The sequence below is a fragment of the Aphelocoma coerulescens genome, chromosome 6, assembly GCF_041296385.1.
Source record: "Aphelocoma coerulescens isolate FSJ_1873_10779 chromosome 6, UR_Acoe_1.0, whole genome shotgun sequence".
Lineage (NCBI taxonomy): Eukaryota > Metazoa > Chordata > Aves > Passeriformes > Corvidae > Aphelocoma > Aphelocoma coerulescens.
Genome location: NC_091020.1, coordinates 8,707,168 through 8,734,099, shown reverse-complemented (window position 1 = coordinate 8,734,099; position 26,932 = coordinate 8,707,168). Strand labels below are relative to the sequence as shown.

The following is a 26,932-nucleotide window of genomic DNA, read 5'->3' as shown; positions in this document are numbered from 1 at the left end:
TCAAGGTGTACTAGGAGAGAGATGAAAGTACCAAGTTCATTTACATAAACTTTCTACCCAGTCTTTCAAGAGATGCTCTGAACTGTCTCCAGAGCTCCAAGTCAAAAGTAACATTAAAAAAAAAAAAAAAGAGGGAAGATCCTTGAAAAGATGCAACTGCAAAGCAATAGACAACTTTTCTTCTTTAAAAGGAATATTTTTACAAAGAAGAAACTTCTTTGTGCAATTCTGCTATTTACTGAAACCTCAAGGCAACAAAGTCAGTACAAATAAACTCTGGAGAGAATTTCCTACTTAACATGTAAGAAGCAGAGATCAGTACACTGGGCTAGATAGCAGAGCCTCTGAATCTCTCTGTTGAGTGGGAAAGAAAAGCCTTTCTGACTGCACTTCTGTGCTCAGGCCATTGTATTATTGGCTTTTTGGGTCCATTAAGAAAAAATTGTGTATAACCCCACATATGGTGAGGGAGATGGAAAAGAAGGAAGTAGCAGTTAAAGCATCTTCTCAGAACTTCATAGAAGTGGATAGAGAACTGGCATTAAAGGTTATTTCATTGTTACAGTACCTTCTATTATTTATAATTATTGATTTTTTTTATGCTTTATATACTGCTGTTGATGCTCTGTTCTCTCATGCACTGTTTTCTCCTGCTTTCACTAGGAAGAAATAACATCCAGATGAACACACCCTGATTAGGTTTTGCTAAACACCTCAAACAGAGCTTCAGCTGAGTTAATTTGAAATTGTTAAGTAGAGCCACATCTACCAGGGCATGCCTGTGCTTTCAGCTTTTGCATAAACCCTTGTTCATGAGGTCGTTGTTTATGATGCTCAAGCCTAAGACACAGTTTAACTCTGAGTTAAAATAATAACTATACCCAGGAACACAATCACGTCCATGACTGTGTATGATGGAAATACTGAAATAGCTATTTATACATTATATAATATTGTATTATAGTTATTTATCCATTGATGGAATAATTCAGATGATACATACTGACCAGAGTGGGCATAAGCTCATATGCACAATGTGTGCAACAAAATATCTCAAAAATTGTCAGAAATTGGAATGACAGGAGAAACCCCTCCCAGAGACCCCCAAGTTTTCTCCTTGTCAAGAAAAACAGACCAGAATGAAGATCCAGCAGATCCCCCCTATCTCACATACGGCATCATGACACACAGACATTTTTACTGTGAAAAACGTTTCCAGTTTAAAGCTATTTTGAAATATTGTATTGATTTAAAGATACTGATCACTTTGTGTAAAAAAATGTTGAATAAGATGTTTTGTAGGAGCACCCAGCATATCCCCCAAGTTCACAACTTCAGCAAGCATACTTGAAAAACACTGGTTTAAATCAAACATCACATTTTTTGGATGCAAACTCACACTGTCAATGTTGAGGCTTAAACCAACATGAGTAATAGTAATTACTATCATAATACTGAAGGAGTGATGTGCAAGTTTTATGCAAGAATTTTACATCAGCTCCTAATTACCAGTTTTGTCAATATAGATATGAAATTCTCTTACGGTTAAGTATTTTTGAGACATGCATGTGAAATAATAATAAAAAATATAATAGCTGTTGCCAGCTAGCTCTAGCTGTACCTTAAGAGTACTTCACAGAACACTTTAAGAGATTTTATAGAAAGACAAAATTAAAAAAAAACTAAAAGAAAAGAAAAAAGAGTACATGTTCTCATTTTATCTGCTGCCTCTTGATGTACAAATTTGCAAGGAGGAGGAGGAAGAAACATTGGTCTCTGGAGTCCCAGAACACACCAGGGCTCAGGGAGCCTCCTCCATTCTGGGTGATACCACCTAAAAAAAAAAAAAAACACTAGAGGAGAGGAGCCTGCCAGCATTGGGATGACACAGCCAGCTTCAGAGGCAGGGTGCAGAAGCAGAACCTTTTCAAAAGGCTCTGAAGTAGATGTATGCTGGAAAGTCCTCCAAATGTACTGGAGTTCAGTGAGCAGTGGAAGAAGAGCTCTTGACTCTGCAGTTAGAATTCTTCTCGTGGTGGTCAGAAGAGAACTGGTTTTCAGGCATTCTACTTAGTTCATCTCAACCATGAACCCAATTTAGAGAGTGGTGTTATCCTAATTTTTTCTCTGATCTTACCAAAACCATAGCTCTAAAGATGAGAAAGTGCTGGATGAAGGGCCCACTGCAGTCCTAGTCTTCAAATGAGCTTGAATTTCTGTAGTGTGGAGCACTGACAATTACAAATTATTTTATAGGAACTGATCATTAAAAGAGAACACTTAAAAAAACCCCCAATTTATTTTAGAGGTTAAAGTGTGACTGGTTGTTTTAATTTGATTGGTAATCTTCAAAGAGGCAACATTTTAATTTAAGGGTCAACTTATTCTGAAAGGCTAACCAATCATGTAATCTAGATTAGTCTCAGTCTAAAGAGGGTGAAGATGGCTATGCATGATTAAAGTATTCAAAGGCACCTTTGTCAGTTCACTGCAAGCTTTTGGGATGCCTTGAACCATACTAAAGGAACACTCATTGAAGCAAATAGTTTGAGGAGAGATCTGTCATATTAGTATGGGTAGGGAATTCTGCTTTATACTAAGAAGCAATTTTAATATAATCATCCCTACATGATGAGAATTTGTAAAACAGATTAGCAAGGTCTGATTATCTCTACTTAGGAAAAGTTGAAATGTTCCATGTTAAATTTGCAAGTAACTCTATTAGCTTCTTACAACTTTTTTTCTTGTACTCTCCATAGTTCCTTTTCTACTAATGTCACTTAATAAAGCATAACCATTCACCTAGTTCTGCCTTTAACTAAACACCACAAAATCTTGTATGCTAGAGAAGAATGTTTTATAAGTTACCTTTCATTTGCTTTTCATTACAAAGTCTTCTTAGGTACTTTGCACACAAGTACCTTACTCTAAGGTACTGTAATCCTTTCTCCTTGTTATTTTTTTACTCAGAAAGCAAGAATTGTATTGGGAGAAAAAAAAAAAAAGTAAAAGAAAAAAGCTTAGAAATTATAAGGTTCCAGAAACAGAACTTGCTTTACCTCTTCATACCCATAAGCTATTGCTGGCAGCACACCTATCAGCAGATACCTAAGTGAGCACATACTTTGTCCTCCATCTGTAAGTAACTTTTGTCCCATTGCCCTGTTTCATATGCAGCATGCCTCATTTCTGTAGGAAGTGATTGAACAATGGTTTCTTCCTATTTTCAGAAACTAATTAAGAAACCTGATCTCAGTCCTCTGGCTTGAAAGTAGGAAAGAATAAACACATGCAGTGGACACTTGCTGGCTGCACAATTACAGCAGTTCAAATCAGACCTCTTGACCAATTAATCTAAGTCCGGGAGCCTCAAAAACTAATTCCAAATCTGCCTCTCTCTCTCATGAACACAGCAGCAAAGGTGTTTGCCAGCCCTGGAACAAATGCCTGCTCTGATACCCAGAGCAGGATCTGTCTGATGCCATGAAAGAGACTGCCAACCTAAGAGGGAAGGAAGGTTTATCTCTGAACAGAAAACACAAGTAAAATACCAGAATGAAGTCACAGCTAGCAAGGCAATAACCTGGAGATTACCTGTAGTCTTCCCTGTAATTACCTGGTTTTTGTTTTCAGGAAAAGAAGAGATGGATAATTTTTGCAGGAGACATGCTTTATATTCGTGGTTAGCTCTAAGAAGCTCATTTTAGAGGCTGGCTAAGACAAAATACCAACACTCAGCCCCTGATCCCCCAGGGTGGTTCTCAGGCTTCCTCAATGCAAGCAGAAAACTTTCAGCTCTTTCACAAGAGAGTGTAGAAATAAAGCAAGCTTTCCATAAATCAGAATAATGTTCTGTATTCACACATTATGCTGCCAAAAACCCCATTACCAGAGAAACTTAAATTCAAACTCTGACCACCTCAGCTCTTTGCTACCCTCTTGCAGACAGTCTGGCTCTACAGCTTCAGGAGAGAGAGAGGGGGAGAGAGGGTCATGTTTAACCTGAAAACCCTGGTGATGCAGGCAAAGTAAACATGGCCCCATGAAGGGTTGATCAGAGAGGTGCTCAGACCTAATCTTACGCTTAACTAATGAATTTAACTTGTATGAGCATGATATGTGGAAGCTGGGTTCATAATGGGAGGTGGGAGCTCTCATTAGGCCAACTCATATCACCTAAAAGCATAGAAAAACTTAAGGATGTCCAAACATATAGATGTTATATATGTCCAAAACCTCTTTTTGAGGTAAGTCAAAGTCCAAACCAGGCTGATTGACTCCAAACTGAGAGTTTTATATGGCTCCTTGCCAATGTTATGTTTGATGCTGAACCTAATTACTGGTCCCTCTGATATGGTTCACTGTAAGTTAAAGGAATTTAAGGTACTAGACACAAATTAAATACTGCAATAATACAAACTCCTTTCCCTAGTGGTCATTTTGGGGACCTCCACACTCAGGTGATAGAGCAAAATCCAGTACAGCAAACAGTTCATATTAATTAAAGTCATTGATGTAAAAAGAACTACAGTTGTACAAGTGAGCTCTTTATGTTAGCAAGATTTATTGTGAGAATTATTAACTCTAACAGGTATTTTATCTGAAGCAATGTCCATGAAATAGGATGACCTTTTATCTATTACCTGTTGGGTTTGCAGCACCTATGAGTTCTAGATTGATGAGTTTCCTGCTCAGACCAATTTCATTACATGTTCTATTTATATCACCTTTCTTTCTTCCCTCAACTGACAGGAGAATAGAAAAAATAAACAAACCCACACCAAAAAAACAACGCTCAAACCTGACACGTTCATGGCACTCAAATTTGATCAGCTAACTACAGTGATTATCAAATGAACAGTGACTCTGGGCCCTTGGACAGAGGAGACAAAGCTCTGAACCTCCCAACCCAAGAGGTTAACAGTGTTAAATAGTGCATTATTTGTCATAACACATTAATTTAATGCTCGAGGAGATAAGGCTCCAGTGGTCAAAAGTAAAGACATCACAGGGATGCTTGTAGGCATTGAAAAGACTGACAGTAATAGAAAACTTTAGTTTGTAAGACTACAGTCAGGGGAAATGGCCTAAGCAAGCACTGAAAACATTCAAAACACTTCCTGACTTGCAAGGATATCACAGCCTAGGCTGCCACCTAGGAGTGGCACATAGCAGGTGTCATCAAAACACAGGCCACCTCTTATTTTGGGCCCTCAAGAAACAGCTGGAGTTTCAAAATGCTCAGCACCAGGTAGATCCAAAGGGTACCACAATCCCATGGCAAGCAGACCTGAAGGATGGTGAGCCAGATGAATGGCAAGTAGCAGGAAAAAGTTACTTTAAATTACATGGTGGCTGCTAGAGCAGAGAGAGAAACTGTGTCCACTTTACCATGTTCACCCCTCAGAATATTGCTCAAGTGCTTTCAAACCTGGTTTCACAATGCCTCTCAAAGTCCAGATAAATTATAAAATACAGCAGTCATACTGTGGTGGAATCATTTTAAACAAAATCAACTATTCCAATTATCCAGTCTCCTAGAATATCTTTATTTCCCCTCTGAGCTCTACAAATCACACCTCTCTCTGCTTTCCTCTCAGGCTTTCTACTGAAGTACAGAAATTTTCAACCGGAGTATTTTATAGCCCCAAAATTAACTTCTGTCGACTGGCCTCTTAAAAGGCTTCCAACCACAGAAACATTTCTAGACATCTCTATGAAATAATTAATAGTGCTGACATTTGCACCATCATCAGTAAACCCTGGGATTAACAGCCAGCTGAAATAACTGAGCATTTTTGTAATTTTTGTAGATTGATGACTTAGCATGTTCTATGGGAGAACACACATCAGGCTGAATCCCTCTGCAGATGGAGAAGTAGCCTCATGAGAAAAACAACAAGAATTTATTTTCCTTCTTCATAATGTTTTACTAAACAGTGAAAAATTATGAAAAAAGCCCACCCACCTAAACATAGAAAAGAGTTTAAAAAACCCAAAAAAGTCAAATATTTACAGGGAATTTGAGCAGCACACAAAGTGGCATATGGAAAGAGCTGAGGTACTCAATGATTTTTTTGCCTCAGCCTTCACCAGAGTTTCTTCAGCCACACAGAAGTCATGGATGCCCCATCCCTGGACATGTTCAAGACCAGGCTGGATGGAGCTCTGAGCATCCCAGTCTAGAGGAATGTCCCTGCCTATGGCAGGGGGTTTGGATCTAGATGGTCTTTAAGGTCCCCTCCAATCCCAACCATTCTAAGAACAGCTGAAGCAATTTGGGAATTTCTAGATCATCCCTGCTTGGCCACCTGCTCTGAATAAAACACCTTCTTACACAGTTTCTCTTCTTTTTTACAATGCTGCTGTCAAGGACACTGCTTATTCTATAACCTGCAGCAAAAGCATCTGGCAATTCTAACCCCAACTACTGGCATTAATCTTAGAATTATTTTCAGGTACAACACCCCAGTGTGGATAGAGGCTGGTGTTTCACACACACCCCTGTATTTAGTCTGCTGTGTCTTTATGTAAGTGATTAAATTAATGGCTTCATATTCATACCAACCAATGGCTCATGCTGGCTTTTAACTCACTTCTAACTTTGTGAAGGCCTTTATTTCCACACTATTTCTTTTCTTACTAAGCAGCAAATAGTGATTTTTACCATCCACACTAGTAGTTATGATTTTATGCATTAATGAAGGCCTGCTTTGTTTCAAACCATACCACCACTCTGTGAGTATAAAACCATAGAACTTTTGGGATAACTGATTACTTCTCCTAAAGGGCATCACAACTTCAAAGATTTCTCTCTTCCTAGGCAATGAGTAGAATCTGCATAATTTGTACTTCATGACAAAACAACAGCTCACACTCTGAATTAGTAGTGTTATACTGTGATGCATGTCAGCAATGGCAGTGAAGTGCTGGCTGCTTATTTAACAAAGATAAATTAATTTGTAGCTGTCAGTCATGTTTTCCAGATTTGCTTAGATTTTGAAATTTATTGACAAGCTATAATAACTGACATTTAAATTGTCTGTTCTTGTAGAAGCAAACATGAAGCATGGACCTAAAATATGACATTTAGTTCTAATCCCTGTTGCAAATAGAGATCATTTGCTGCTTCTGTAACTCTTCTACTTAAAATGAGTATTCTCAAATGGTCCAGCATCCTTTTAAAGTAGCATTTGAAGATCTTAAATTTACTTCTTCCTGAAATATTTATATCTATTTCTCAAATTCCTTGAAAGCAGTTGATTTTAATCTGTCAGACAAGTGCAAAAGGGTACATCCATCCCTCTCTGTTCCTATACTACTGGCTCCTTCAAATCTTAATTAGCAGGCAGTTTGACAGGGATGAGGGGACCTGGCTGCATCCTGTTTGTTCCCTGTTTGGGAATAGGACTTCCAGCTTCTTGCGTGTCACTTCCCCTCTCTGCATGACTGCCCTGGTACTCACACACTCGAAGTGATGGGGAGAAAATGGGCAAAACCTCCAGCTTCCTCCACTCCTCCAGCAAGGTGCTTGAGGGCAGGGAGCAGTGCCTTGGGACAGTGCTTTATCCCATGGGGACATTGGATCATAACAGCCCTGAGGACGCATCAGGGCCAACTGTTAAACAGCTACAGTGATGCTGTAAGAATATTCCACAACAGGAAAGCAAAAACCCAGCAGACCAAACCCCACAACTCATAAACCTTTTTTCTTCCTCTTGACGCCGATCACTCCCCTTAAGAAGAACAGCCTGATAACCTGTCCACTGTCTTGTGTGCCCACCTCAGGCCATTGCCTGCTTTCAGAAATGTCACAACCAAAAGGGAAAATTATGTTTCTTTGTTATTTTAAAACAAACGCTTCACTAACTAGACCAATAATCCACATTAGAAGTCCATCCTTCCATACAGATTCTGCTACAGATGTTCAGACTTGAACACATACAACAGGTGGTGTGACCAGTCAGAAGGGTTTGGCATTGAGGTTTGGCCCAGACAGGCTCATTTACTCAACAGGACTTGAACCCCTCAACAAAGTCACTGAAAAGGCTGTGAAAGTAAATGGAAAAAAATAAAAATTCACAAAAATCCAAGTGTTCTTCCTGGATTTTGAACATTTGAATTTTATCGCAACCCCAGACTTTACACATAAAACAAAGGGGAAAAGGTCTGACTAAATTGCCCAGGGGAAAAAAACCCTGAAATTAGAACTGGGAGACAGGAGAAGGCTGATGCCTGACCTGCACAGTGCCACCCCTCCACCTGTCTGAAAAGCCTTTTTGATAGCTCACCCTTTCAATCCCTCTGATTGCAACTGCCAGCACTTAAAATCAGCCACTTGTGTAAATCACCTTTAGCTGATTATTTTAAAGAGGCTCCACTTCAAATAAGGGGTTAAATCCTCTTTCTGTTGCATGATAATGTTTTTCTTCAAGGGGTTTGATTGGCCTGGTGCTCATACATTCAACTCTGTGGAGAAGGACTAGGGCAGTGATTGCAAAAATGACACCCAGCACAGCCCCAGTAAATCTACTATTGTGTCAGAACACAAAGAACGAAACTAGCTCCTGGTTGCCTTAAAACCTAGAAGTAATATTTTCTTTCTTTTATTAGTGGACACAATTTTGAAAAGCAACAACAGCTGATGCTTTAAGTCCTTCACTGGTCCCCTAATGATGACCAACCACAAAAGGAGAGCATCCTTGGCTTCCCTTCAGGCCTTTTAACTACTCCAGCTGGCCACTAACTGCTCTGTGAAAAGGCCTCTGTGTGACACATTTGTACACAATATGGATCCTGCAGGTTTCCTAGCCCCACAGCACCAGTTAGGCAAGTGTTCCCTTCATGTATTGGCTGTGTCCTGCCTCACAGGCATGTATCTATATATTTTTTCCCTTTTTGCCAGCTCCTCTGAATTCTATTTTTAATATTCAGTTAACTTTGTAGAAAGTAATTATATTCTGCTCATTCTGCACCAGCTGGTATTTACTTCATCCTCCATCAGGCATCAACAGAGCATGGGGCTGCAAGACAGAAACATTACTCTGGCAAGCATAAATATTTCATTTTTCACACCACAAATGCGTTGATGATTTATTAATTAGCCTAAAGGCCTGCTGCTTCTGCATAGCTGAGTAGCAAACTAACTCAGCTATGACGACTGAGAAAGTCTGTGGCTCACATCCCATTGGAAAGCTTTGACCAGCAGCATGCCTGAAGGCTAAAAAACATTTCCAATGGGCCAGCACTAAAATTACCAAGATAAATCTTGGACATCACAACGCTCAGACCAGCTATGGGGAGATGCCTCGTGGAATTCCTAGCAGTAGCAGTGCTGATGCCGGCCTCGTGCCGGCTCTGCCGAGGGAACCTGTCTGGCTGCTGTCAAACACATTCTCAGCAGAACTGATACTCTAGAGCAGCCATAACACTCAAGCAAGCCAATAAAAAGCAGGAAACTGAGCAACAGTGTATTATTATTCCTTGGTGTTAATAATTTCAGGTCCAGGCTGGCAACCATATCTGTCTTTTTCCTTTAATAAAAATTAATATATATATATATATCCTGAAATTCTCTGTTGCAAATGCAAAGGATCATTCCTATGTCTTAATTTTACTTTCAGAACAGCCAAGACAGTGCCTACTTAATTTTTCTTAAAAATTCAATAATTCAGAAGTTGATTCTAGCAATCTCTGAATTTTAAATGAAAAGCAGAGAAAGGAAAGATGACTATATCAAAACAACTCACACCAGTTTTAAGGCATGCTGAAACACCATTTCAGGTCTGGAAAACATGCCACTGTTCCCATTTCCATTCTGCTTGCCTTCACTTTTAATTAAATTAGAAAGAATAATTCTTAGAAGCACTGTAACAATTAATTGTCTTTGGGCATGGGTAACAGTCTGAATGGAGCTGAAGTGTTTGAGTGGGCAGTGGTTCAAACCAGGGGCTGGCTATGAGTGGCATCCTTAGGAATCAACACAGGGGCACCTCTACCAGGGACCAAATATCTGGGGAAAAAACCCAGGGGAGCCTCAAGGAGCTCAGCAAAGGCAAATGCAAGCCCTGCACCCTCACCTTGGGCAGCTTCAGCAAGGGAGCAGCCAGCAGGTTGGAAATTAATTATTTCCTGCCACTGGGCATCTGGAAGGTTCAATCACACATGTAGTGCCCAAAACACTGTCCTTCCCTAGGAGAGGGGTATTGATACCCCATGGAGGGGGATGGAACACACAGCTCAGGAGGGGCCCAGGGATCTGGGCTTGCTCAGCCTCCAGGCAAGGAGACAAAAGGGGGACACCTGCCACAGTCTTCAATCAGCTGGAGAGGGATCCAGAGAAGATGGAGCTGACCTTTCTCAGAAGTGGTTAGTGAAAGATCAAAGAAATGTTCATAAATCATGGCTGTCTATAAGGTGAGAGGGGAAAAAAGTCAAACAGAACAGCATGAAAAGGTTAAGCACTACAGAGGTTGTCCAAAACGTCTGTGGAGTCTCCATCACAGGTGGTCAGTGCAGGGCTGCATGAACCCCTCAGCAAGCTGACTGTTCAACCCTCCCAGTGGCCCCTTCTAACCTACATTATTCAATGATTTAATGAGTGAAAGAACTTAGTGGCAATTGTTATTTATACAGCCTGCTTAATAATGGATGTTATTTGACGTTTATATCATAGAGCCTTGACCCTATTCCAAAAAGATTTCAGTTTTGTTTCCCTGCAAGGAATTCTCTTGTGTACTCTGAAAAATGATCTGACATACCAAAAACTAGGAACATGTCAGTTCTAAGGTTCTCAAAATGCAGCCTTTGTCCATTTTGGGTTGAAAACATATTTTAAGAGATCAGAAATTTCCACAGAGTTAAGTTCTGCCTGGTAGCTGCTGTGCATGCACACATATCACTTTGACTCTTGCTAAAATAAAGCCTGTGCTTTTCACTATCTACCCCTCCTGCCTTTTACTCAGGTTTTTTGGTAGAATATTTTAAAAAAAGAAATTTTGAGATTGGTCCTATTAGCAATTTCCCTTTAGTTTTGTTATTTATCTTTTGCATGGAACCAGAGACCCCAGTAGAGACCTGGCAGGCGGCGTAAAATTGTGCAGCAGAGAGCAAAAAATTGATGCCCAAGAGGGGTGGTGTATGACAAGCCAGATACACAGTGGAAGGTTTGGAAAGGGATAAAGAGAGGTACCAAAAACATCAGAGCTGGGAATACAGTCTGTGTCTCTGGGTCTCAGTACAGTGCTGCCTGGTAGAAAAAAAAGCTGGTATGAGGGGAAAAAAAAAATCATTTCAAAGTATCTTGCTGACACAGTCTGCCTGAGGTTAAAGACAGAACAAAGCCAGAGTTAGACTTCTTCCCCAGAGTTATTTTTAAGGTTACTCCTGCTCGCTAGATAAACATCACAAGGTGACACAAGAGAAAAAGTACGGGAGACAAGGATGTCTGCCTCATTCTGTGCTGGCAGCAGGAGACAGCTCGTGGCAGGACAGTGGGAGCAGCAGCACTGCCACCGCTGGGGAGTCGTGTGCCACCACCTGCCTGCCCTCCCCGCCAGGGTCACAGCAGCCCCTGCCTGGCAGTGGGGCTGGCAGGGCTGAGAACCAGCTCAGAACAAGGACTGGGCAGCCAGAAAAGGGCTGGGCAGCTAAACCTTGAAAAACAGGGATGAGAGGACTTTGCAAATGGGACAAAATCAGACACAAACCTCTCCTTTTGCAGGATATCCTAAGTGGGTTATGCCCTCCAGGGGACTCACCACGGCCAGAAAATTCAATGTTCACCAAGACTAGACACAACACTTTCTCTAAAATGTGTCTTGTCCATGTGGTTCCCAATGCTCCCACTCAGGCTGACAGCAGGGTGGGCTGCCCATCACAGAGCATGTCCAGCTGAGCATCAGGAGAACTGCTGGCCTGTGCTTCAGTTCCATTAATTTGTGGGAATATGATCTTTAAGACTGTGTTTATTGCCCACTTTTACAGTCCATATTTTGAAGAAAAAAAATTAAAATTTGGGGAATATATTTTGCTTCAGCATAGTGTTAGCATTAATACTCATCTAGAAAGACCCCTCACAGATGTGTTTAACATAGCAAGACTTGATTTACACCTGGAGCTATTTCTCTTTGACATTTTCTAGCAGCTCATATAAAATACTACTTTATATGTTTATATTATTTCACTTTATTGTGCATGAATAATAATGCACAAACCTTAATATTCAGTGAATAAATGCAGCTTTATTAAGTTTTTCATTAGCACTACAATGAAGGTGCACGTTCAAACACTGGGGATTGAAAATGCTTTTTACATGGACAGCTGTCCTAATGGCCTATGCTTCTCAAACGAGGACAGCACCATCTCAAAAACTTACCCAGAACAACACTAAAGATTCAATTCCCAAGACAGAAGTTTTGCTTTCCTTTTTCTTTTTTTAAATAATCCTGGCAGTTCTATGCAAAATAAGGTGCAGAATACAAGTTATCATAGGAAAGGAGGTAATGGAAAGTTCCTTGGTTTTTTTTCCTACCTGAAAAATTCCAGACTTTTCATTTCAAGTTGTTGCACAAAAACATCTGAGATCTCACACACATTTAAGCCATCAGCACTCTTCCTGCCAATATTTACTCATAAGACAGAAGGAAATCAGCACAGAAAATAGGTTTGTTTACTTTTAGCCAAAAACATCAATAAAATATGATAATCTACATCTGAGAAAACTGTCTTTTTATTCACTTCTAGTCAAATCCCTCATCCCATAATGCTTTTTCAAGAGGAAGGTAGCATGGGAATTATCTCCTGAGCACCTTTGCCATTACTGTCAATCCTTTGGTAGCCTTACAACCTCACAATTTTTTGCTTAAGCAAAGAATTCAAAGTTATCAATTGCCAGTGTGCTGACTTTTTTTGCCTGCCTTGAGCATATGTCACATATTACAATATATAAGGCATTGTAGCTGTGAAATGGAGCACCATAGCAACAAGGGCACGTAGGAGAGGGCTGTTAAACCAGAGGAGTAGGTGTGACAGAAGGCCTGGGGTTTGTCAATAATTCATACTTTATGGCAAGAGGAAATTGATAAAAGGCATTTAAAAAATAGTTAAATCTATTCTATTTTTGTGATCACATAATACATCCTTCATCAAGATGTGAACTAACACCTCTAATAAAAGGCAAAGGACACACAAGTCAGTAGCTGATCCCTTCAATCCCATTTCCATGCTGTTCCACACAAATCAAAATTAAATGCTCTCCTTGAAAGAAAGACACTGTAAGTGGCTTCCCAGAAGAAGAAGGGACAAAAGCCAGCACGAAAGGGACAATACCGTTCAGCACTCCTGGTCTGACCCTGCCTGATTGTTTCAATGCCACCCTCATGATTCATACAAATGTTTGGTCTCTCAAAATGAGGCTGAGGGGCCTGGGAGCACAACAGCGATGTCAACAGTGACTAAATCCTTAAAACCTTTGCCTCTGACATGGCAGGACCTTAAGTCACATTGCTCTGCAGTTGAACAAGGGAGAATTAAAAAGAAAAAAAAAAAGTTTTATGGAAGAAGGAAAGGCCACTATCCAAATACAAGACTTGCAACATAAAACCAAGAACATGAACAACTGGTGTAAACCAAAGGAATCTTACTCAAATATATCACTCTGTTAGCTAGAATTCCTTTTTGCTTTGGTATTTGTTCTGTTTTCAAGTCTTTGGTGCATCCTCTGAGTATTTTTACAAGTAATAAAAGCCAATACATTTATTATAAAGTACAATTAAAATATTAAATTATTCTAATCTTCTGTTCCAATCTAGAATAAAAATAATTTATGTCTTTATTATAACTTGCACTGTTAGGCAGTTCAGAACCCTTTAATCTCAGCACTATCTCCTGGCTTACATTAGAGCAGCACAACTATGACCATGTGCTAAGAAAAGGACAAAAACCCACCCTGAAGTGCAATCAGATAGGATAAATACTTCTTTACTCTCAGATTAGGTTGTGAGAACTTTCAACCTCCAAAATTAATACTACTGCATGTAAAACCCCCTAAACCAAGCCTGTTTTGTCCCCTTACATGGAGTTTATTTCCAGGTGTCAGGAAAGCTTCCAGAAAGCAGCTTGTGAAGCACCCTATAACTCCAAGTTATTAATGATTTCAAGCAGTATTTCAAAGTGGAAAAATAGACACTTTAAGGTCTGTAAGAGACAAAGGCATGTGCTTTTGCATAGTGCTGGCTTGGGGCTGACAAGGTACAGACAAGGGCTCTGCTCACGTTCCCTGAGTTTATTTCTGAGATGCAGCTCAGCTGGCACACAGGACACTCAGATACACCCAAATTGTAAATCCCCAAATAACCACTAAACCCACTTGCTATCCATGCAAGAATAGGAAAAAGCCAAGGGATTTTGTTGGTACTGGAACCACACAATAATGGTACCTGAACCATGCCCCTGTTTCCTGTCTCTCAAAGGTCAGCAATTTCCTGGGAGTTTTACAGAAACAGGGACTTAGAGAACAAAGGCTGGCACTTTACAAAACCCAGGTGATGGTTGCTGCAGCTGTTTTCTGCAGGTGAATCCTGCCAAATACTCAGTGTGGGGAAAAGGGGAAAGGCTTCAAGGCAAAAAAAACAGAGAAATCATTTTGGTGTATGCAGAGTCAGCAAAACACTCCATCTATAACAGAGTTTAGAAATGAATTGACCCAACTGACCCAAGTCAAGAAGAAAGCAGTTTCATTAGTTGTGCTTGCTCAGGAGTTCCCTTTGGGACCAGGGGAGTCCTGCTCCTCTGCAATTACCCAGGGTCTCAACCACGTGAAGGGGAACAGACAGTGCATTACCCTGCAGCACCATCCAGCCTGTATCAGCACAGGGAAGGACACAGCTTTAACACAGAAAGATTTTGTGGGCTTGTTTTTAAAGTTCTGAATGAAGTTACATTTAGATAGTTCTGGGCTGCACACCAGCCATGCAGACTTTTAGAAGCAGCATGTTAGAATGCTCTGTGCTGCTGAAAACCCGTTGTTTCAAGTATCTTCTTATTGCTTTGCTCTTCTGAAGATGATCTGAGCAGCAAATACACTTTTGATTTTCCTAACAAAGGCCAAGAAGTCCTACTGACAAGGGTTTTGTGAAAGCCTAAACTTGCAGACACTCCTGAGAGGACTAAACCATGTTTCATTCTTAGTTTTTTATTGTTTACTGTTTTAAAAGCTACAGAAAACTACCTTGAAGAATCAGGAGAGCTTATTATGTTCTGGCAGAATGGAGTACAATTGTCTCCTCCTTTGCAATTTTTTTCCCAAACAAATGTATTTTCTTCTATTTCTCCTTCCGTATGCATTTACGATATTTTTCCATAGTATTTCATGTTCAGTAAGACTGATAACTTTCTAGCTATTTTTGTGGCCCCCTTTTATTCACTGCCAAATTTACATTTAGATTATGTATTTTTACCTTTTTATTGGAACAAATGGCAATAAAAGCACATTTGATGCAGTGTTTACATCCAAATATAAATAAGCATCAGTAACTGGTCATGAATTTCTCAAGCCCTACAGCAAGAAATGCAAATGCTGCATTGTTTCACCTAGCTGGCTCAGTCTGTAGGGGGAAGCAGACAGAGACAGGTACAAACCTGTGTGCTGGGGTGGCAGGATGTAAAAATCCTGGGTGTTACAAGCCCCAGTCCATCCCACAGAACTGCCCTGCATTTGGAGAAGCAAACCATTCCTCAGCAACCTCACCAGTTCCTACAGAACCAAACATCACCAGTTCCACCAGGAACATAAGCCTTCCTTGTCACAGAGTTCTTGGGAGAGCTGAAATCCTCTGTTCCTCAATGGGTAATGTGGGGGGACCCATCTGGCTCAGACCTTCAGCTACTGAATGACTCAGCCAACAATAACATGTCTCTTATCCAACAACATGAGAAATGAATGCCTGCCCAAGGTAAAAAGCCAGCTCTGGAAAGCAAAAATCCCAGTCTGCTGATTGTTCCTGACTTTTGGTAACCTTTGACCTCCAGCTGCACTCATGTAATCTGTGGAATAGGAATAGAGTGTAGTAACTTCCAGAAGCAGCTATCATTACAAGCCAAATTCTGCCTGGTCACCTTATGTTTTTCACAAGGATACTCAAACTGTTTCCTTGCTAATCATCCAAATGCTCATGCTGGGGAACCCTGAATTCTCAGTTATGTCCTTAACAGCAAATGCTCATTTTTTCAATAGTTTTTTTATACACTCCACCCCCTACTCCCCCCACCAGAAAATCCCACACCAGAGAGCTTAAAAACCTACCCTTTAAAGTTTTCACTGCGTGTAATAGAATCATTCATGCTTTTTTCTTTTTTTACCTTTAGTAATCTCACTTTTGAAAAGGACAACCTAAAAAATGTAAACTTTGCAAAAGCTGAAAAAGATCTCTTCATCTGAGTGTCCTTTTTTTGCTACAGAAAGGGAGAAGGGTTAGCAAAGCTGCAATGTAGCAACAGAGGATGAAAATGGATAAGTGGATAAAAATAAGCAATGAAGAAGCATAGATATCACTTACTGCACACAACATCAAAATAGAAAATGTGTATATTTGTGCCTGTGCCTTGCCAAGGTTTGCTGCGAGGAAAGCATTCAATATTGAAGCACCTCGAGATATAATTTCAAATATCATGTTGAGAAAGCCACACAAAAAAAAAGGGGGAGGGAGAAAGCACCCAAAGAATAAACATGAAGATTTTCTAATTCAAATACCTCAAAATGGTAACAGCTTTGAGCACCTGGGGGGAAGGTGAGCTGGGAAGAGAAGTGTTATCACTTCTTGAAGGAACTTGGGGTAGGTCTGTTGTTTCCAGCTGCAGTGGCAAAGGTGGCTGGTTTCCCTTCTCCTCCAAAGTCAGGGCAGGTGATGGGCACAGCTCTGCTGGTCTCAATTCATTCCAGCACTACCACACAGTCTGCTTCACGTGCCACCTGGCAAATAACCAAATATTGGTCCCACGGGCCTTCTGGCTTGCAGTCAAGGGCTGTGCAAGCACAGCTTTGCAGAGGGGGCCTGGCAGCCCCAAGGTGAGGGGTCAGGCTGTCAAACCACGTCACACACAGCAGTCACAGCTTGTGCCAGGCAAAGCCAGCCCATGCCATCCTCACTGGGAACACAGGGAAGCAGCCATGACACAGGCAATGCTAAATACTCCACGGATCCTGGCTTGAACAGCAGCAGAAGAAAAGGAAGCTCCCCAAGGATGCCCAGAGGGAACAAGCACAGAACAAGAAACTCCCCCTACAGCCACATTCATAGCAGCAGCTCGTTTTGAGGTTTAGCTCTTGCTGTTGAGTGCAGAGCTACCAGAAAGAGCAAATGATCCTGAGTTATCTGACCTCTGGGCTGTGCCCTGCATGGGCTCTGAGGGCCCTGCCAACAGCTGGCTGGAGACACAGCTCACTGCCACTGAGCATTCGGCACCGAGGGGTGAGCAAATCCTAATGCTGACAACCTTCAAGGTGCGCTATTTTCCAGATCTCACTGCTCTGGGAGGAAAGGATTTAAAGCCATTAATTCAAAAAGAAAATAATAACATTTTTCAGCAATAATAGAGTGAAGAAACCACCTTTTCACTGATGTTGATCCTGCACACATCTATTAACTTTACTAAAGGGAAGACACCGATGTTCCAAATAACAGCACAGCACATTTTCTATCTGTTTGTACTCTAACAGCAGTGGGAATTCCCCTCCATGCCTCACCTTGCAGAGCTCTGGCTGCAAGATGCTCCTAGGGTAATGTGTTGTAGCTTGGGATTTTGGAAATACTGTTTGACTTTTTGAAGGTTGGGGGAAAAAAAGTGGGATACCATAAGGAGAGAGAAAAATAATGGCAGGTTGACGTGAGGGAATAGGCCATTTTGGCAAAGTTTATCTGCAGCAGATAATTTTTAAATGTAAACCCCATTCAGTGAGAGAAGAAATCAAATAGAAATACACCACAGAACATATTCCCTGGTCTCTCCTCAAGAGAAGGGAAAAGTATATTAGATCCTGTTGAAAAAAAATCAGTAAAAAATAACATAGCTCACATACCACACCTGTGCTCTGTGTGTGTGACCAATGTACACTGGGTTTTTCAACTGTTTGTCCATTATTCAGAAAACATTTGCCAAACCACTCATGTGCATATCCAGCTCTCAAATAGGAAATGTGCTCTCAATATGACTAGATGCTTGCAGTTTAGGAAAAACGCTTGGGCAATGCAGGTATCTTTCACAACATGCACAGGCTGCTCAAAGCAAAGCTCATATAGAAAGTTACCATGGTTTGTGCCAAGCTGTCATTCAGTCAGTAAGCTGGCTGAGACCTACTGAGAAGGGAAAATGAAACAGGACAGTTTGGAGGGAGCCTGGCACCAGCCAGACAGGCCCTGAGCTCTCAGGCCTCAAACCACTGCTCGTGAGCGCAGGGTGACTTCACACAGCTTTGCAGTTAACCCCACAGTTCAAAAAAAAAAAATAAAATTACTGGCTTGAACTCAACATACCTACATCTCTGCAGGGCTTCTCTCTAAGAATATCAGATGAAGTACCTCCTACAGCCACCACTCTGCTATTTTTCACTATTTGCTCCCCCTTTCTGACCTTCAGTGAGTAAATTAGAGTTATTTTTCTCCCCACGACTGCATTTCAAGTCCAAGCATGCTACAGAGCTAACACATTTACAGACACTTTCTGAGCTGCAATCTCTCCATTCCTACACTGAGTCCAGTGGGGCTGTGAATAACTCACAGCACACAACATATTAGTGCCCAGACCCCAGTGGACTGGGCATCATGCCCGTTCCTACAGGCAAGGCAGATGGCACTGGGGGTTAGGTGGAAGGGGATCCACTTCAAGGACTCTGGGATGTGGCTGCAGCGTATGAGAAGGGATACAGACCAAGCAGGCTGGATTCCCTAACACAAGTAAGCACCTTCTCCAAGAAACTGCAGTCTGGTCTCTGACCACCCAATTCTTATCATTTCATTCAGTCATTTGCTACTCACTTGATCAGGTTGCTCAAAGCCCCGTCCAACCTGGCCCTGAACACATCCAGGGATGGGGCATCCACAGTTTCTCTGGGCAAAGGGTAGCAGAGTGGTGCACAACAGCAGAGGAGGACTTCATTCTCTTCCCTATCCAAGCCTGTGTCAAGCTTCATGGATGTATAATAAACTGCTTTTTTACTAGACCAACTGGATTTGCTAGAGAAAAATCTTGAAGTTGAGTGATTTAACTCAGATTGAAAAAAAAAAAAAAGTATTATGCTGTATTTAGAAGGCAAAGCTTTGTTGGATGAAAGAGATAGATGCCAAACTGTTTTAGTAAAGCTGCTGGGATGCACAGGAAAATTGGCTCAAATACATGTTTCATTCAGTCCCTGATTTATTGCTGTTTGTTTCTGTTTCTTCAGCAACTCAAAATGCACTTAAGTAGGAAAAATGTTTAAGAAGATTTGCTCTACTCTTTACTACAGCAGGCTTTCACATGACATGAGCATTACTCTAAGTAAATTATTTTTTGCTTCATTGTCTTTGACTGGGTTGGACTTCTCTGCTCAGTCAATGAAAGCTGTTACGGAGCTGACAAGAAATTTCCCAGCTGAAAAACACACTGAGCACCAGTCAAAACTCGCTGAGCAAGTTCCTTACTTCATCAGGAAGCCACTGTGCCTCTTTCACAGCAGAGAGGATTGACTGAGGCATGAGGTCTCCAAGAGGCCCATGGTTGCCTTGGCCTCATACTACATTTGCCTGCTTTTAAGGCATCTCTCCTTAAGTACCAACCATAATCCAAGAGGATTTCCAAATGAACTGTCTTTTCTGGGTTGTTGAAATGTGCTGTCACTTTTTCCTGTGTGTGAAATGAGAGCACCTGGCTTGTTTACTACAGCAAGAAAGCACAATCATCACCAGCAACCCTCCTGTAAACAGTGAGATTCAAAGCAGGAAGCACACAAAGGTGACCCATTCAAGGCACACATGGAGGAACAGTAAAGCTGGACAGACATTGGCTCAAGAGAGGCTCTCAAAACCCACTCCAAGGAAATTAAATACCTCAGAGCACTTCGCTTTCCAAAGTTTTCCTTGGGGATATAACCTGTCAAGCAATTTGCAGAGTAGAGCCCCCCCTAGGAGTCTTCATCATTCAGAAATTATTTACATTAAATATATGCAACTTCCCACTGCAGATTCAGGGTGTCCAAACAGATCAAAGCTGGGTATGAATCAGGATTGGTACCAGCTCTTAGAGTCCACTTGTATGTCTGTTCATGCCTGTGGCCTCAGTCCTCCACATGTAAATGCCACCTGTGCCCTGCTGATTGAAATTAGTATGTCCAAAAATTCCTTCCAGCTTTATGGCTGATCTGCAAACTTTACTGAACTATGGCACTTGCATATCTGAGGAGTTTTGTCTACAGTTCCAAGAACTGCAGCCACATTTCCCAGTCTCCATTTGTCTGAATTTGGCTTGGACAGAACCACTTCTCTGTACAAGTTAAAAAAGTGGAGTTCCTATGCCCTAAGGTCAGAATTTTGTCAAAGCACAGATTTTTGATATAACTTTCTTAGGCTATAAAACATTCAAGAGACAGACAGCTCCAGACTACATTTGTTTCAGGAGAATAACTCACAGAAAAGTTACAAAGGTTGCTTTTAGGCATCTAGTTTATATTCAAAACTTGATTTACTCCTGAATGGTCCTTTGTAAGCCATTTATGTTTCCCATTTAAAATAGAGCAGCTACAAATTCTTCTGTTATCTAAGCATGTCAGAAATGAAAATTAGATTGTTTTTTGCATTCCTTTTATCACACCAGCTCACTTCCATGCCACACATGAAAGCTTGGTCTCTGCTTTCTTCTAGCCAGAAGCATTTAATCCTCTTAATGGGTGACTCACCCGACTTACTTAGTCTGGTCAGATCGGAAATCATCTGCACTGCCAAAGAATTACAAGTATGGAACAACACTGCATGAAATTACCTCAAGGATTTCCATATGGATCTTGCTGTCTACAAGACTATCCTACCTAATAAGCCCAGGGGATTCAGATAATATATTTACAAACCCCTACTTTCATTGATTTTTTTTTTTTTTTGCTCTTTTCCTCTCCTCATTAAATAAGACAGATACCCAATTTGAAGTCACTGGTTAACAGCTAAAAGCAACTTTTGTAGGCTTTGTAGCAAGTAGGAGTGACAAAAACACCTCTTCTATCACTTCCTGTAGGTCAATAAGATATAACATGATGAACCATCTGCTGCTTGTATAATGGGTAAAGGCTGGAATAACACATCAGAACTAATCTAGTCTTTTCAGGGTTATCTTCATGAGTTTTAAATGTAACCTCCCACTGGCTACATGAAAGAGCTGACTTAGCTCTGGAATAGCTGAAGTCACTCTCTGTACTAACAATCTCATCTGCTTCCATTCTCACCATAACCAACCCATCAGGCAGTGAAAATATAAATTAAATTACCAAAATTACCTTCAGATATTTCTCACAAGTCCCCAAAATAGACTAGTATTCTAACAACACAAACAAAGAGGTAAAAATAGGGAAGATGTAACAAGGGTCAAATCTTGCATTTGGGATTGCTCACATCTGGGAGAAGCTCTCTGAGAATAACAAGGCAGGGGACTCATCTGCTGCATGGAGGCAGCTGGAGCATGGATGGTGGGCTGCTGTGAGGAACAAGAAGGGGCTGAAAGCCCCTTGGCTGTGCTGGAGGAAGCTGCAAGGCCTTGGCAGGGGCACACGTGGCAAGGTGCACGTTGTGGAGCTGGTAAGGGACATCCCAGCCTCCTTCCTACCTGGCTCCCAGAGGGCCAGTTTGACACAGGAGATAACACAGAGGCTAGCACCCATTCCAGACATCACTTAACCAGGCAAATCTGGGAACAGCCCAGCACCCTGCTGTGAAAACAATCACCTCTGGAGAACCTGTCCCTGCCCAGCTCAGGGGAAGCTCCCACCAGCTGCTATATATGATTATTCCTTGCCTCTCCTCACACCATGAGGCTCTGCAGAGAATACAAAGTCTGTAGAGAGGAGTGATGGGATTTTCCGTGAAGCCTTGTAACACTGATCTGTGCCTTTCAGCTGGTGCAAAAGCAGAAACATAGGAGATTAAATTCCCACTGTCTCAATCTTGTGAAGGATAAAGGGAGAGAGTTTAAAAAACAGAGCTGTGATGCAAAAGGATGCATTTAGATGTCCTAGCTCACTCAGTAGTAGAAATTACATTTAATTAAGAAAACAGTAACCACACTCAAAGAGCATTAACTTTAAACCAACTAAACCCATTAAACATCTTCAGCCTGATTTCTAAACACTATTATTTAATTACTGTATCTCTTCTGACATCAATTTAAGCAGAAAACTTAGTCTCTTGAGGCATGTTGAACAACGGCTCAAACATTAGCATCAGTATCTCCTTGTTATTTCCACAATTATCTTCCTTAATACTAACCACTAAGTACAGTTCAGAAGTGGTGCTTTCTTTAAGTCTTAACTTGCTTTGAGTTTTTCACTTCAGCTGAAATCAAAAATAAAATACAAGAGACAAGACAAACAACAAGACAAAACTAACACAACTTCTCCCATCAATTTGCAAACTAACAAACCAGCTACACTGAAAAGAAAGAAAACCCTGCATATGCAAATGTTGTAAGTCACAGGGGGGGATTTTTTATTGTTTGGTTGTTTTTTTGTTTGTTTTTGTTTTGTTTTTGTGGTTTTTTTTCCTTTTTTTTCCTTCTGTGTTTCATCCCCTGTACAACAGCAGTGGCACACTTCAGCTGGAGGCAGCCTGATAAACACTCCAGCTGTGGCCTGCTAAAAGGAGGAATACTCAGACTGCTCTTTCAGGGACATTTCTTCTGGTAATTCTTTATTTGCTTCCTCATATTGGTAGGTAGACCTAAAGTAAAAATACTTAAAATATTCTATGTGTTTGTGGTTTTAGCATAAAACAGAGGGATTTCTCAGTGTTTCCATTAAAAAACTATTCTCTGAGGTCTTCTAGGGCTGCTTGGAACTGAAACTGAGGACAATATTCAGATATTTCAGAGCTTTATGAACTTTCAAAAGTGATAAATGCAGCTTTTTTAACTCTTCATTTTTCAGAAGCCACACGTCCCAGAAAGCAGACATTAACAGGAAAGCTTGTACAATAAATCATGGCTTAGATTGATAAACACAATATCATTCACAACCCATCAGTGAGCTCTTCAGATCACTGATGCCAATATAATACAGTTCAGTTGCTGAATGAAATTTGCCTAAGCTCAGATGGGGTGATCTCACATGATGTAAATTAACAAACCCGTGGCAGTGACACACCTTTTCCAAGGGAAGTCCTTTACAGCTCTACATGCAAAGTGCCACACACATCTGGCAACAGTCCCACTGCAGGGAAAAACAAATAAATAAATAAATAAATGTTTCCACCTTAACAGAAAATTATGGCCCTTACAAAAAGCAGACCTGACCTATCAAGAAGCATCAAGACAACGATACAAAAAAGCACTGGAAACCTGGTGTCCCTGTATCACCTTGCTGCAGCCAGGTGGCTGCTGTCACCAGAACTGACAGTGATCCTTGTGCTTGGAGCATGCTCTGAACAGGGCTGTGGCTTTGGACTAAATTCTGCGTGCCAAGGGAAGGATGTCTTCTTCCTCACTGTCACTTTAATGTTAGACCCTGTCTTAAAGCTATTTAATCCACCTAGCTAAGGGACATTGATCTGGTGGCGCACGCTGACCTCCACATTTTCTCAGTATCCTCTGTGCTTGCCTGAAATTGAATATTTCCCATCCCATTGCAATCCAGAACATCCTTCTGCCTTACCTGGGACTGTCACATGTCCCTCATGAGCCTGCTGTGCCCCAAGGCATTATCCCACCCTTTCATCCCAGGGAGCTGGGGGGTGTCAGGAGCGTTCTGCCCTCAAAGCAGGAACGTGTTTTTCAGCAACAACAGTCCCTCACTATTCCTGTCACTGAAAACATTTAAATACTCTTTAAGAGAGTGATATGTTGTCCACAAATCATTGTGTTTTCCGTCGGAGAATACAGAAAGAGTAGTTCAAAGAAAACTAAAGTGCAGTTGTGTACTAAGGCTTAAAATACCCAAATCCCCAGCATTTTCCTAACTACCCACACTGACATTGGAAGCTTCTTCCCAGCTCAGTTGGGGTTTTAGGTAAGCATTCTAAATCTTTAGTATTGCTGAATATTACATATCTTCATAATGGAGGTACATGGCTATAAATCAGAAGCAATGTGCAATCCAAAGATTTCTGTCACTGAAGTGAAATGTCATGGAAATTAACATCTTGGGGCATCCCAGGCTTAGCACATGCATCAGCCTCAGCAGAGTCTAAAGTTTGCCACAGCTCAGTCAATCATCCATATACATGGAAACGTGCACCTACCTCATCTGCAAAAACTGGGCTGAGATCATATGCACACCATCCCACCTTCACCCAGACAGCACAGGAACTAAATATACTCCTTTCAAAGTTGAAAGAAACAGGGAAGACCATCATCACATGGTATTCCTTTCCAAGTGTAAGCTCTTTGTTTTACAGAATCCTCTTCTGCTGTCACATTTGTTCCCAAAGCTGCTTTACCCCACTTGGCCAAAATACCCCCTCACTGTATAACCTACTGTTTCCCCTGGGCAGTTTAGGGTAGGTTAGCTTTTCTCCTCTCACTCAGCTGAAACATTGATCATGTCTCTCCATGCCTAAGCCACATAACTCAGAATTAATCATTCCACTCTGATAAATGCCATTGACTTCTGCTCATTTCTTCAACATGTTTTCACTTGAGGGCTAAGCAAATGGTAATAGCAAAGGATAGCTTTCTCTGGCAGATAAAGGGCACTTTGGAACTCCAAGGATATTACACAAAAGTGCTCCAATGGAATTGAAGAAAACAGACCAATTAACATACATTGATTTCAATAGCTACTTCCCATCCTCTATTAATTATTTCTTATTTTTACAACCTCAAAAAGAAAAATAATGCAACTTTTTTTTCTAAACACAGCAACAGACCATCTGAAACCCTCCCTGGGCAAAGTCTGTGCTTTCCAGAGTCAGCAGGTGCAGGCAGTGAATGTGACACAGAGCACAGGCTGTGGAATGTGCTGGAGAACGAGGCCTGACCGCCAAGTGCTGCCTCCATCCTTGGCATCACTGCCCTTCCTCACGGTGCTCACAGGCAGCTCTGGCACGCCCTGCACTGCCCTGACCCCTCTGCAGTTTGAATTTGCACACCTGAGATGCCTGTGCACTAAAGGCACAGCAACAGGCAGTACAGTCTGGATTCATCATCAGGATATGCAAACCACCGCTTTGAAGTGATTTGCTTCAGGATCAATACTGCACTTTCCCAGAAAATTTAAGCAGCAAAGTAAACCTGGCTTGGCTGGCTGCAGCCTTAGTGATGAGCCAGGTCAGGGAATACGAGGAACAGCCCAACAGGTGATGGGAAAGGAGCAATCTGTGCTGAGGGAAAGGAGCAGAAAGGGGCTGCTCTAAAAACAGGGAGTGTGAGGGATCCAGGGTGGCTGATTCCTAGGGGGAATTGCATTTAACACATTTAAAGTAAATTAAACAGGAGTTTCCTCTTCCTAGCAAACTCTGAATGACCACATCTCAAAAGACACACAAATTTTCCCAGGACAAACTTGGGTGAGGACAGCACATAACCACTCACGTAAGGCTGGATTTCTGATGGAGAAATATCCCCTCACAGCATCATTAAGAAATAAAGCTCAGATATTTTCACCATTTTCCTTGAGCTACTCATCCCTAACCCAAACTACAAAGCTATCTGCTACAAAAAAAGACACTGCCTACAGATATTGCAATACAAAACCAGACAATTTGCTCATGCTCGTGAAAGCAGCACACTCTTGAGTGGGACAGACATTTCAGAGCCACTAAGTTATGGGAGCAGCTAAAATACCTATAAGGGCTTCAGCAGGAGCTAGTAACATAACCCTGGGAAATGCTACATGCTCTCAGAACATTATCTCATGGCTTCAATGGAAACTAGACACTCAGACCTCTTCAGAGCCCCTTATCCAGTCAAAGGCCAAATTGAGAATTTTTTATACGTGCTCTGAAGAAGAAATAGGAAAATATTACAGGAGACTACTTTCTTTGAATTAGAAAGACCTCTCACAGGCATTTGCCTGAATCAATATGTGAGTCCACAATAACTGGTCAAGCAATTCCAACAGATCAAAACTGCAAGGAAACCAAAACAATCACAGCAACATCTTAAAAATAAAGTCTCTCCTTTTTTCTTAGGGGAATAATGGGTTTGTTATAGAACTCATACAAGTTTACTTTTAACACAATCTCCTATTCCCCACTGAAAGTAAAATGCTTATTTGAGGATTACATTAAACTGGCTAGTTACTTACATTGGTTGTCTTTCTCCTTTCTCTCCATCCCCCCAAAAAATAAATAAAAAAAAAAAAAAAAAAGAGAAATATCTTTCCTATTTAACCTGAACTGTACTTCTGTTCTGAGCAAACTCTGACAAAAACAACCCAACCCCACCACCCTCAAATGCCTATTTACAGCCACATATTTCATAAACCAAATGAGACAACACCTTTCCTAGCTGGATCTAAGGAGAAATAAGCTTCCTTACAACACAGAGAAAGAATCCCAGTGCAGCAGAGCAGAGCGCACGGTGGCTCAGGCATTTATGTCCCTCCTGCCCTCATACCTTGTTACCTCGTCAGGGTTGATTGGTGCTTTGCAGCTGAGCCTAATTAAGGCTCACAAGGCCCAGGTGTGAGGGCAGCTCTGGTGCTCGCTGTCCCCTGGGCCCTGGCAGCTGTTGCCATCCTGGGGCACGTGTGCTCCATGTTGGATGC

The 26,932-nt window shown here is 41.3% G+C and overlaps 1 long non-coding RNA gene across 4 annotated transcripts in view; it reads right to left on the bottom strand.

The window, feature by feature from the left end:
- LOC138112295 (uncharacterized) overlaps positions 1 to 26,729 on the bottom strand; it is a 36,523-nt gene extending 9,794 nt beyond the window's left edge. Inside the window, exons 1-2 of one of the 4 annotated variants that reach the window (XR_011151668.1) lie at positions 26,704 to 26,716; positions 26,471 to 26,490 (exon numbers count right to left, since the gene is read on the bottom strand). This is a non-coding gene — a long non-coding RNA (uncharacterized lncRNA). Of the gene's footprint in view, positions 1 to 26,470 lie in introns of all 4 variants that reach the window. The other 3 variants (XR_011151667.1, XR_011151671.1, XR_011151669.1) reach the window with 3 other exon arrangements.
- Positions 26,730 to 26,932: the final 203 nt, after the last annotated feature.